The sequence below is a fragment of the Buceros rhinoceros genome, unplaced genomic scaffold, assembly GCF_000710305.1.
Source record: "Buceros rhinoceros silvestris isolate BGI_N320 unplaced genomic scaffold, ASM71030v1 scaffold1337, whole genome shotgun sequence".
Taxonomy (NCBI): Eukaryota; Metazoa; Chordata; class Aves; order Bucerotiformes; family Bucerotidae; genus Buceros; species Buceros rhinoceros.
Genome location: NW_010422649.1, coordinates 53,392 through 66,161, shown reverse-complemented (window position 1 = coordinate 66,161; position 12,770 = coordinate 53,392).

The window sequence follows — 12,770 nt, the reverse complement described above, 5'->3', positions numbered from 1 at the left end:
AATCCTCAGGCACTGCAGTAAAAAAAAAATCTTTCGGTCACATGAAAAACAAGTTTCACTGGCAATCATAGAACAGAACTAAAGCTAACAATGCAAGATAAGGAGAAAAAGCTACTGTACTTTTAAGCTTTGTGTTGAAATACTCTTGCATAAGCAACTCCTTTCTTTTCTACAGTGAGATACCCCTTAATAGTGAGCTGAGACCGATGAAAATTAGATCAGCTACTATGTGAGGATATCACATTACATACACCGGAGAAATGCAGTAAGCCTTCTTGGTCTACATCTCTTTAACATGACTGTGAAAGGGAGGCTTCACAGTGACCGCAGGGTTCAGAGTGCAGATTACATATCCTGAAGCAACCAGGGAGTATCATGTTCTGTATAAAACATTTTTCAGCTAATATGGCAAGCAATTATACTTTCAAAATCTTCTAAGGGTCTTAAGTGTGTAAGTCCTCTTTCCAGCCAGGACCCTGGTTGGTACAGGGTACAATCATCAAAAAGGTGAGCACGATGACCCCAATGGTTTGCATATCTCACCATCCCCAAGAGTACTCGGCCAGACTGAAGTTGCTGTCTCTGGGATCCAGAAGCTGAATGGAGAACTGACTAAGCTAATGAGCAGATAACTGCTAAAGCAGTTTGGGAAGATTTGCCAGAGAAGGCCCCATGTAACTGGAATTCATGCCATGAATTCATTTGCAGACTAATATTTTTGCAGTCTTATGCACAAAATGCGGTATTGGTGGTAAAAGGCAATCATGTCAGTGCTCTCTTTTACCTAAAAAGCTGAGTGTTAGAGACCAAGATGAGGTAATGTGGGTTCAGAGCAGCTCGAGAGGATTACATCTCCCAAGTGAGTTCTTCAGCCATTAAGGTAATGATCCTCATAATCATATGTTTTTCATATGGTTTAATCCAGCATGCTCTGATGTTGGATTTTCACAGCAGTCTGAGCTAGCTGATGGTCCTGTCCACCCTTTGCTCTCACCTTTCTAATACACTGACCTGAGCCTTTGACCAGCATTGCACTGAGCCCAGCAGGCAAGCTGAGGAAACAACTGTCTTTTTTCACGTTCATTTTCTGTTGGATTCGAATGCTGAAATGACTCAGCACAGAGAGGGCCAAAGAAGCTTTGAAGGGGAGAGGTTGGAACTCTGGCAAAGGGTGGGACCTTAGCACCCAGTAGTTAAGTCAGCTTATGGTTGCACACCAGCTCGTTGAACCAGCCAAGGAAACAGGTAGGGATTGCCTGGGTTTGCTGTAAGCGTAAGGTGCCTAGCTGCTAAGCAAGTGTAGCCAGTCCTAGAGCTCTCAAGGGAAGGTATTTAAGCACCTTTGGGGAACTTCACTGGAAGAAAGTAGATTTCAGACAACTTAACAATTCGATGATGCCTAAGTTAATATTCTTCTGAATTTATATTCAGATGAAGATGTTTTTTGTAGCAGTTAAATAGCATTTGGTTTCCTAGATCAATTTGAGATTTCTTACTCCTGATATCAAAGCTACTTTTGAAAATATGATGAAAGTCTCTAATTTGCTTAATATCTTCAAGAATTTTAGCCATTACATTTCCAAACCATTCAAGGATAATTATAAATACTGTAATAACTTCTGTGTTTTACAAGTGACTCCTGATTCCAACTTCTGTACAGTACTAAGTACCAAGTTACGTAGTTCTCAGCTAGAGCTTTCTTAGAAGGCTGATTACGTTATGGTTGTCACAAGTTCTCTCAGAGCAGTCTTTTCTGATAACTATTATTACTTTGTTCTAGAAGAAATGGCAGGAAAAGATGTTTCTGTGACCCATTTTTGTATTATAAACTATAGTACTTAATTTTTTACTCGTAAAATCTTGTTTCCTTCTTCTTTAGAAAAAAATTATTAAAAACCCCAATCTGTAATATCTTATTCTCCATAAAGCATTTTCATCCAAATCTTGAGCAAATTTCTCTCACTTCCTGAGATGCTCCTTAGGCAAAGACCTCAAGGATCATCCAGCAAAGCCAACAGATTCTGCCATTCTCATAATTTTACCTATTCTGTAGACCTTCAGAAGTTTAAAATGCAATTACAACAGTCACTGCAAAAATGTGGTAGCCAAAAAACATGGGTATCTGAGCCCTGAGAAGTGAGAAAAATTCTGAATATCAGGTACAAAAAACATAAGAAGAGGTATTCTACCTTCTCAAAATCTGTTTCAACAGAAAAAGTCATGGGAGCCAAAGAGGGAAAAGAATTTATGCTGGGATTCTAATCAGATTTCCAACACCTAGTAAAATTTTTAACTTATATATAGCTTTTCATCAACAATAGTAAGTTTAGAAATCATAGAAATTAGAGATCTAGTTCCACCCGTGGGACTAAAATCCAGGCTTTTTGCATCTTCTGTTATTTGTCATTGAGATATATGCTGACTGTTGATTGAATTCTAAATCCAGGTTTCATTTCTGTGTGCACAGCACTGTCAGAGTGTGCTGTGACATGGGAAAGCTTCATTTTTCACTGTTGCAGTAAGATGAGAGTGTCAAATCTCTAGGCAGTATCAGCCAAATACAATAAAGCTGCTCCAAAATGCACCAGCTGCACATCTAGCCCAAGGACCTACCATGGTACAAGCCCACCCAGCTGGCAACAAAGCACCACACAGCCACTCGCTCACTCCTACCCCACTCCAGTAGGATGGGAAGGGCTCACTCACCAATTACGGTCAGAGGCAAGAATCAGACTCAACTTGGGGAAACAAAATCAACTTAATTTTAACAACAAAACCACCACCAATTAATCAATTGAATCAGAGTAGGACAGCAATAAATGCAACTGGATCTTAAAAACACCTTCACCCCACCCCTCCCCTTTTTCCCAGTCTTGGCTCTACTTCTGATTCTCTACCTCCTTCTCCCTGCAGCACAGGGAGGCAGAGAATGCGGGTTGCAGTCAGTTCCAGTCTGTCCCATGTTGCTTCTGCCACTCCTTCCTCCTCAGAGGGGAAACTCCTCACAGTCCTCCTCTCAAGGGAGACAGTCCTCTACTTCTACCAGCATGGGTTCCTTCTGCTGGCTATGGTCCTTCTAGTGACAGATGGGCTTCCCTCAGAGTTACAGCTTTCTTTGGATGCAGTTCCCTGCTCTGATGTAGGGTCCTCCACTGGCTACAGGTGGAATTCTGCTCCACCATTACTCTAAGGGCTGCAGAGGCTCAGCCTGCTGTCTCACCATGAGCCAAAGGGGAATGACTGTTCCTTGTGTGCCTCTCCTCTTCCTTCCTCACTGAAGCTGGTGCCCACGTGGTTGTCTCCCTCATGTCCCACTCCTCTCCAAAACAAAAGTACTCGCAATACAGAAGAACCCACCCAACAAGTTTTGCCCTTCTTAAATATGTTATCACAGAGGTGCTGATTGGCTCAGCCTTGACCAGACATGGGTCAGACTTGGAGCTGGGGGAGCTTCTTGAAGCTTCTTACAGGAGCCGTGCCAGTAGCCCTCTCCTTCACTATGTAAACTCTGCCAGACACAAAACCAACACAGGACCAAAGCTCTGAGTCTTATACATGACATCTCAATGCAAAGTAATATACAGCAGTAACAAAACTCAGCCCAAGCCCTATTGTTTTCATGCAAAGACACTGCTGCATTTTGTCATTTGGAACAGATACAGGTAGAACAAATGCCTGGGCCTGACAATCCCAAAATAAGAGCAAAACTTGTCTGAAGCAGGACAGAGGAGCCCTAAACCATGTGCTACATGTGCAGTCCTTCAGGGAGAAGTCTTACTGTGTTCCTGAACAGCCAAGCACAGATGCATCATTAAGAGATGCATGGCTTTTTCCATCTGACTTTTACCTGACTTCCAGGGAATGCAGAAAGCTGAAAACAAAATGTAGAGCTTGGGACCATTATATTGTGTTTTGGCCCTTCCAGCAGAATGCTGAGTCCATAAACCTGTTTGTCCCGTTCAACAGTGCAGTGCTTATTGGCAATAGATTGAATGAAAAAAGGGCAAACATGTTTTTCAAAGCCCAATCTGCATACAAACAAGAAACATTTTCTGTACTTATACATGAAAATAAAGCACAAGAACTAGAAACATCACATGGAAAGACACACATGTATGCAAATTCTGAGAACATGTGCTAAAAATGGGTATCTAAAGCCATTTTGCAACAGTAGCCTGTGAAGAGGTAAATGAAAAATGGCAGAGCAAATGGTTTCTTCTAGGAAGGGTAAAATCAGTAAGGGTAGAATTATCATGACTTAGAACTTGAACCAAATCTCATGGCTTGGAGTAACATAAATACAGAATTAGGTTTTTATAAATATTCTGGGGTGTTTTACGGCACTGAGCTAAAAGAAAGGCGATGCTGCAGTGAAAGAGACATCCACATTGACACTCTCCATAAAACGAGATGATGTTGCATTTCCTCAATGTTTTGTCTTACCTTTTCTCTCTACAAAGCTTATCTTGAAGAGCAATTTGAAGGAAATGGGAAGCAGATTTGTGGATCAGATCACAGAGAACTGTGATTAGAAAAGATAAAAGGATATTCGTATGAAAGCAGGCAGTTGAACAAGTTTGCCTAGAAGGCTGGCATCTTAACAGCCAGCATGAGAGATGTGCTAAGACGTAAGGGACTGGTCAGACAAATATCAGGCCTGAAAGGCCTGAAAGGCACAGTGTGAAAGGTAGTGATTTTGGATCAGCAGGCTCAAACCGGGACAACAAGAAAATGACCTAACGTGTGCTAGTGCAACAGATAGAGGTGCAGATTAGAAACCTTGATGGTGGTGCTAGTGGTGTTGCGTTTCAAGTGCTTAGATATCAAGGGGATATGCATATGTATGACAGAATCCCTAACGTAGGTGTATTGAACGTACACTATGGTTCACTGGTGTAACCAGGGTTAGAGTCTGGCAAGTTAAGAAGAAAATGGCAACCAAAGTGTTTCTCAGGGCATCTATGTTCTTCCTTAGGGCTTTTGGTTCCTCAGGATCTTCCAAGTCTGCTGTTTGTTGTGCAGGATATGAAACAAATATGTATAGCTTGAGACCAAACCAAAAACTAAACCCATCTGGGGATTTCATCTCACCAATATTTTAACTGATTGCAGAGCCTTCTTCCTCCAAGCTATTTTAAGATAGTTCTCTTTCTCAAGACTTTTAGATGAGGTCTACAATTACATCAACCTTTTTTTGGTCTGAAAATAAATGGAGAAATAGTAGCAATGAGTATTCTGCTCCAGCAAGTTCCCTATGATTTTGGAGATGTGCTTTCTAAGAGAAAAACTGTAGATGGTGCTGAGTGTGTGTAAGCCTCAAACCCTTCGGTTTCTAGTAAATTTGACAGATATCCCGAAGGAGCTATACAGTAAAGAATATTACTATTACCACCTGTACTTCTGTCTGGCTTATTCTCTCATAGATCAATGTCATCAGGGAAATAAAAATCAACACAACTGCAATGTATGTTTAGGCATTTCTTTCAGGCCTCTATTCTCCTGCACCTTGTGTTAGCACATAAACCTCTTTATAGAGTTCTGCAATGCAATGAATCATTTGTCTGTGTCGCTAATTAGAGAAAGTTCCTCTCAGTTCGAGTGAGCCTTCATCTCTGCACATTATGTTTCTTAGACTTTTTCACAATATGTAGAAAATTCAGAGAACAATAACATTTCAGAAACTGCAGAAAGTCACTTGAAAGGAATTAACACAAAAAAATGGATAGTCTGAGCAAATAACCTCCTTTGGTAACGACTAAAGGAGTTCTTTAGGATGGAACAAGCCAATACCTAGAATTCAAGTGAGCATATTAGGAAAAAAAATGGAAAAGAAAAAGCCATATGAGTAACAGGTGAAATATTCTAATGAGGAAATATATCAGATGGCAAGTATATGCAAATAACATATACACCTACATGACTACAGATGTGTCTGAGTACCTCATTATTATTAAGGTATTTATACTCTTAATTCCTCATGATATTGATAAATGTTGTTATTACTGTGCTACAAATGAAAACCAAACAAGGTAAACATATCTTTGAAAATTTTGGCATATCGCAAAAAGAACATTTGATAGACTAGATTTCAGGAACAAACTGACATGTAATGCCAAAACCAGCATTATATCTGCTCTGCTCAACAGATATGAATGTCAAAATGTCTCACAAAACCTAATTCAGTTGATTTGTCCTTTATAATTGCATGACAAATAAATGTAACTGTGGAATATTTGTTTTTCAGAGTTTCATAGTGAATCAGTGGCAAAAGCAGGGAAACTAGAGAACTTCTGAACCCTTCTTTTGCTCTTGTACATATGACTCTAGTTTTATGCCCTTGTAACTTTACCTTAAGTTTTAATAATTTATATTAAATGAACTGAATATGTGACTTCAAATATCACTCCACAACCTTTCCAAAATCAGTTGACTCAGTTTTCGTAATCAGCTGTCTGTCACTTCTGTTTTTAATTTACTGTCCAAACTAAAATGGGAAGAAAAGACCTGTACGTACTAGAATATAGCCAAGATTTAAAGTAGATATGATATGAAAATTATACAAACGGACTCCTCTAGGAAAATAGCTCCAACTATTTTTATTGACTTGAAGATCTACGTCTTTGTACATAACAAAGCAAAGGTTAAATGAGGTTAAAACTTCACTAGCTGGACAGTATTTATACTGAAGTAGACTTCAAAATATCTAGCATGCAATTTAGACCTTGGAAGAAGGTGAGAAGACAAATGCTGTCAGTGGCTCTTACTGATAGAAAACTGAGCCGGCATCAAAAATGTCAGCGGAGCATTTTCAGTTCTCATTTAATTCTCTCAGCATTTTCATTGGAGATGTGTTTACATTTTAATATAATTTTAATAACTGCCAAAGTTAAGCACTTCTCAGCTCCGCAGAGATGATTGTACTGCTCAGTACCTCACACGGTTAACCACTACACTGCATCTCTGGAGCACTGCATGAAGCAGGGGAGAAGTCATCTTTTCACAAAAGTAGGACCCTCAGAGATGCAATGAACCAAAGATAAAAATGCTCTGTACTCCTGACAGGACGTTAGTCAGAAGATGGTGCTATTATAACAGAACCTCTAAGGCAGCTGCAGCTCTACAGGAAACTAAAGAATATAAGTCAGGCTCACGATAAAGTAAACCCCAAGTATAAATTGAAAGTTGATTTCAAAGTGAGTTGAGGCTCAGCGTCTCACTGAATACACATTACAGAAATGTACTCATTGAAGGACCCTTTGATCCTATGCCTTGGCTTGCCTGCACTATTCACATGAAAGGGGAAATGCACAGAAAATTCCACATTTCACTCACAAAATTTGCAAAGTCATTTGGATATTACCAGCTTACTTCACAAACCCTCAAACAACATTTTGAAGTATTTCTACACCGTATAGGGTACTGCTGTGTCAAGATACAAGTTCTGACTGAATTGCTGCTAATATTGCAAAGAGCCCGGAAATATGCAGGCAGTAATACAATTGCACTGCCCATGGAGCAGGATTAACTCAAGTATCTACATAGAACTGCTGTTCTGTGTCACATGGAATTAGCCTTAGAAACACTTCTTTTACTCTTTCTAAGGGAAACAATGGAGGTTGCCCAACATTTCATAAACAGAATATTAAATTTTCTGCAATATAAAAAGATTAAAGGGTGCCTGTGAAGGAGAAAAAGCTAATGTTGGTGTGAAAATGAGCAAGCAAGACAATAAATACCAAAACATCTGGTTGCATGTAAATGAGCACAGTAATTACCCACATGGTAATGGAGTGATTAGAAATGCTGAAATCAGAGTATTCTACAGGAAAGCTAATTGAAGTAATTGATATGATGAGTGAGATGGATACTGCAGGTTTTGGGCAATCATCAAAACTAGATTATAGAGGAAAAGCCAGAACCATTAAGCAGAAAACACCACAGATGGGTTTTACTGTGTGACAGAGTTATTTACCTTGCTAGGAAAGCCACAGTGTCATGTTTAACATCTAGAATATAAAGAGTGTACATTTACAAAATGAAAATTCAGCTGAGGACAAGTGTCCTCCTCACGATCCAGGCATGTTAATGGAAGAGGTTACCATTCCTGGCTGAACTTCAGAACCCTTCTGAAGGACGTTACTGTATTGAGTGAACTTCTAGTAGAGCAATTTTTTAAAATTGCAAAAATAATATCTGTGAGCTGAAACAGCTTGATTAGCCTGACATTGCCTGAACATTCAGGCACATTGCTCTCCTGGAAAGCTGATGAGCCGTAGTGCTTTGGAGTCAGGGCATGGCCTTATAACTGTAAGGAGTATATAATAGCTGTGTATTACATTCAGTAATTACCTAATTAAAAAAATGTAACTGCATATGTGTCTCCTGATTCCTGTCTTGACAATTATTATTTGCCTAATTTCTTACAACTTTTTCAACAGCAGATGTCAGTTAAGGAAAGATTGAGAGGAATGAGAGGAAAACGTTGTAGGAAGTATTTTGAAATTCTGCTTAGTTATTCTAGAGTAAATCTGGAGGCATACTACTGTTTCTACTGCAGCATGTATTTACATCATGGGAAAAACTATGAGAATGGTAAAAAACTTAGAGACAGTCAGTGGAAATGGGGTGTAACATGATTGAAGAGAGGGGTCAAATGCTTTCCTGCCAGAAATGAGCAAACCTCTGTGAAAATGTCAGCAAAGCTTCACTCAAACGTCAGGAGAAATTTTAGCCAGTAATTTCACAATGAATACTTTTCTGTTGTTGAAATAGGCTATATCTTTAAGTTCTTTACTGATTAAATACAGGCATTTTCAGCAGGCTCTACCACGCACCATTCTGGGAGATCCCTCTCCTGTTTCCCTGCCTTGGGTACACAGATGCAAAGCTCCTGCACAGACCTCCTGTCTGGACCGTGTCAGAGAAGGGAACCCTGCAGCTTCCAGGCTCCTTTCCACGAATGTGGGAACTCGCAGTCCCTGGGGCTGCTGGCTCCTCGTCAGGGTACATTGGCGTCCAGCAGCTGCGGCCCCTGCCAGGCTGGCGGTGCTTCTGTGAGGTACGGACACAGCCCAGGCCCCCCTGCCTGGGACACCTCCATAGCACTGGTGTGGGTTCTGCAGTTCAGCCACGATATTTTTTAAAACTTTTAAAAAAGTGTTTGCATAATCCTTTTTAAAAATTCTGATTGAAGTTTGGGAATTTCCATATTCAGTTCAATTCTGAAGCATTAAATTCTTTTAAGTCATGACTTTCATCCATTTTTTTGTTGTAGATTGGTGAGAGAAAACAGTAAAAGCAAAAAGGCTTGGTTATAAGGAGAAGAAATTTGGGAATTAAGCAGTTAATTGTATTCTGGCATGAATAATATTCTCATTACCTCACCATTCAATACAGATAAACAGCATCATAAATATGTTTATGGGTTTTTCAAGGGCACTGATAGTTTTGATAGATTTTGTATTTGCACTAATGTATCTGAGAATAGAAATCTAGTCCTTGGATGTTTGTCCTGGGGTATGCAATTGTCCTGGTTTGAGCTAAAACTTCCTTGTTTTGGGAAATGGACAAATAGAATAATTCCATGTAGTACAATAATTCCGCATTTAATTGGTTAAGGGGGTCAGGTGAAACGTTACGTCGGGAGCCTTTGAAAGCAGCAGCTCGGGGGCGGATCTTTCTCTTGGGCTCCGGACGCTTCAGGGAGGGGAGCTCCTGCTGCGAATCTCCTGGCCTGAGCAGGCCGACCAGGCCCGGCTGGGGCCGACCCGGTGAACGACCAGCCCGAAATCTGAGGGCTGACACCCCCAGAGGACCTGAGGATCACAGACTGTGAACTGTTACTGCCGTGAGTCCCATCTGAAATCGGGTGAGATATCCAAAGCTCCTGGCTGTTTGTGCAGGGAGCTTTCCTGAGTTTTCTCCGCCTGAGAGCAGCGGGGTTTTCTCCCCCCGCCCTTTCTCCATCTCGCTGCGGAAAGAACTTTGCTTTCTCTGTCTGCAAGCTGCGAGGCCTTCACTCCTACCTCGTTACTTGGGTGCCTGCCAAGAGCACTGACCTTGAACAGGACTGCCAAGAACTCTGGTTATCTAAGTCCTCTCTTCTTCGTTTTTTTCCCCTTTTCTCGGTTTGTGCATATGTATAGTAGAGTATAGATGTGTGGATTTATTGTTTATTAAAAGTTTGTTTCGGTTTCCTGAACGCAGACCAAGGTGTGAATTTCTTCTGTCCCCTTTAAACCCCTTGCGTCTCTAGTGAGGCAGAAGGGATCGTTAAGGAATTCGAGGAGTTATTACCTCGGTCCCTCGAACCTTAACAGCAATGCAGGTCCTGCTAATTAGCAAGTCTTGAATTTCAACTAAATTAATAGATTTCAAAATGTCGAATGTAAACAGGCTCAGTAGTTTGCTAAAAATTGTTTCCTTAATGGGAATTCAAGTCTTTTTACTAGCTGCATCAATTCTGTTTTTCAAAAGGAAACCAATTACGATGTTTTGTTTCAAAGTGCACAAATAACTTTAATAGGAAGGTTTCATGGAAAAGTGTGTACTTACCTATATATCTTTATCCACAAGAATGCATACCAAGATAGCAAACCAAGAAAAATCCCAAAAGTGTGTGAGAAAGAAAGAAAAAATGAGCAGAAATGTTTCTTGAAGGTTCACATCCCAAATTAAACAAGTAACTGACTTGGCAGGTCTTGTCTTTGTTCCATCCCTGAAGCATAGTCTAGAAGAGAGCATTCCCTGTAAGAGCTGTTAGTCTTGAATAATAAAACAGATAACATGCAGAGAGGGCTGAAAAGAGACACTGCAGAGGTTGAGGGAGAAACATTCATTTTGAAAAGTAATCCCAGTGGTGGATGTATACTTAGCCCAAATAAAGGGAACACACTTTCTTGTGGCAAGTTAATAAAAGACAGCTCAGCAACCAAGAAAATAATCAGACATGAAAAGCTTTGTTTTCCAATTAGGGAGTATGATATATGTGCCATGTTTCTCCACCATGTCTTGTCCAACTTTTACTCTTTGCATGGTTGAGTAGCTCCATGTTTCAGCCTGGATTTCTCCTCTTCTTCTCCATGAATGGAAGGACTTATGAGGGGATGAGTTGCCAGAAAGACTCGCCTCCAAGTTTTCTCCTTACAATTTAATTAAAGAGCTTTCTCATATTTACAAATGTTTCTGCTCACAAGTCAGTTGGAGACCCAGAGGAAACCAGGGCAAGTTACACAGAGAAGATCCTGCTGCCACATCTTTGCTTCAGTATAATTCTCTGAGCTGTTTCCTGGAAAATATGTTGCTCTCCTATCTCCAGCCAACATCTGCCCTGAGATCCCCTGCTACACAGATATTAGAGTCTCAGTTTGAATGCATTGCTGAACTACCCACTGAGCAGAAGCAAAATGTAAGGAAGAAAAGGGAGGCATGCATCACTGCCTTCAACTCTGCTGGTGAAGATTTATGAAAGGGTTGAAAAAGTGCTCCGAGATCTTTGCTGGTGTCCTAGGAGTAGATTTAAAGTATAAGCAACCCCATATAGGAAAGTCATCCTGCACATGCCCCAGTTTTATCAGTCACTGCCCAGATTTCCGCACACGATCATGAAACTAGAAAGTCCTTGGTAAATGCCAGGTATAGGCAAGCCCTAAGATTGCCTATCATCCATTAAAGTTACGAGCTGCAGGGACCAGGGTGTTAAGTGTATGCATCACTCCCCCAAGAGTGTCAGATAGGGTTTAGAGTTCTGGGATACCGCATATCTGGTTGTCTTTCCTACACTGTGTCTCATCTGCTCTTCTCTTAGGCAAGTCTCTCTACTTTTCTGTACCTGTAAAGTAGAAATGCTAATAACACATACTTCTTTTGTAAAGCATTAACATGCGCTAAAACAATAAAAATATCTTCATTCATATTAATAGTAATAAATGATGATGCCTATTTGGAAGCAAAAAAGCGCAGGAACAGAAGAGAAGATATTTGACCAGAAATACAGCAGTCGGGAGAAGTGTCTGTGTTGTGTGCTGCAAATATGGAAAACAGAATATGAAAGGCCCATTTACTTCACATGAGGTTCCCAGTCCCTCATGTACCATGTTTGATGCTGATTTATTTGAACTAAGATGGCAAGAAAACCTCCTTTCACGGTTTTTTGTTGTATTTTTAGTTTCATTTTCTTTTGGTTTTAATCAAGCTCTTAATCAAACCATGTGAGTAAGAATTCAGTAACACATTGTAAATCACAGTTTGCAAGTTCTGTGACTGCAGATGAGATAGTAAAAGATAATGCCATATAATTCACATGTGGCTTGTTCGTCATTCAGGCACCACTGTCAGATTCTCCCTATGCATAGCTGAATGTGTGAGCAGAAAAGTTGGTAGAGATTGCAAAGAACATAATTTTAAAGTCCTGATTGTTCAAATCCTTTGGTTATTGCTGAAACAATTCAGAATCTTATGAGTACAAGCCTAATCCATCTTTTTTAACCACCTTTGAGTAAAAAAAAAAAAAAACCCAAAAAACAACAGAAAAAATGCACAGCCAGAAATCCAATTCTTTTCCAAGTAAATGGTAGAGAAAATTGTATTCCAAAATGGAAGTCTCTGACATCTCACCATGGCAACAAAAGATTTCTCAAAGCTTTACCGCTCAATTAAAAGCACCAGTAAAACTTTTTCAACAATGTAACATTATTTTAAAGGTGTCATGGACTGTCACTGACTGCAGTTGCTCAGATGATGTTTATCGCAGAGCCATTGTCCACTTTTGT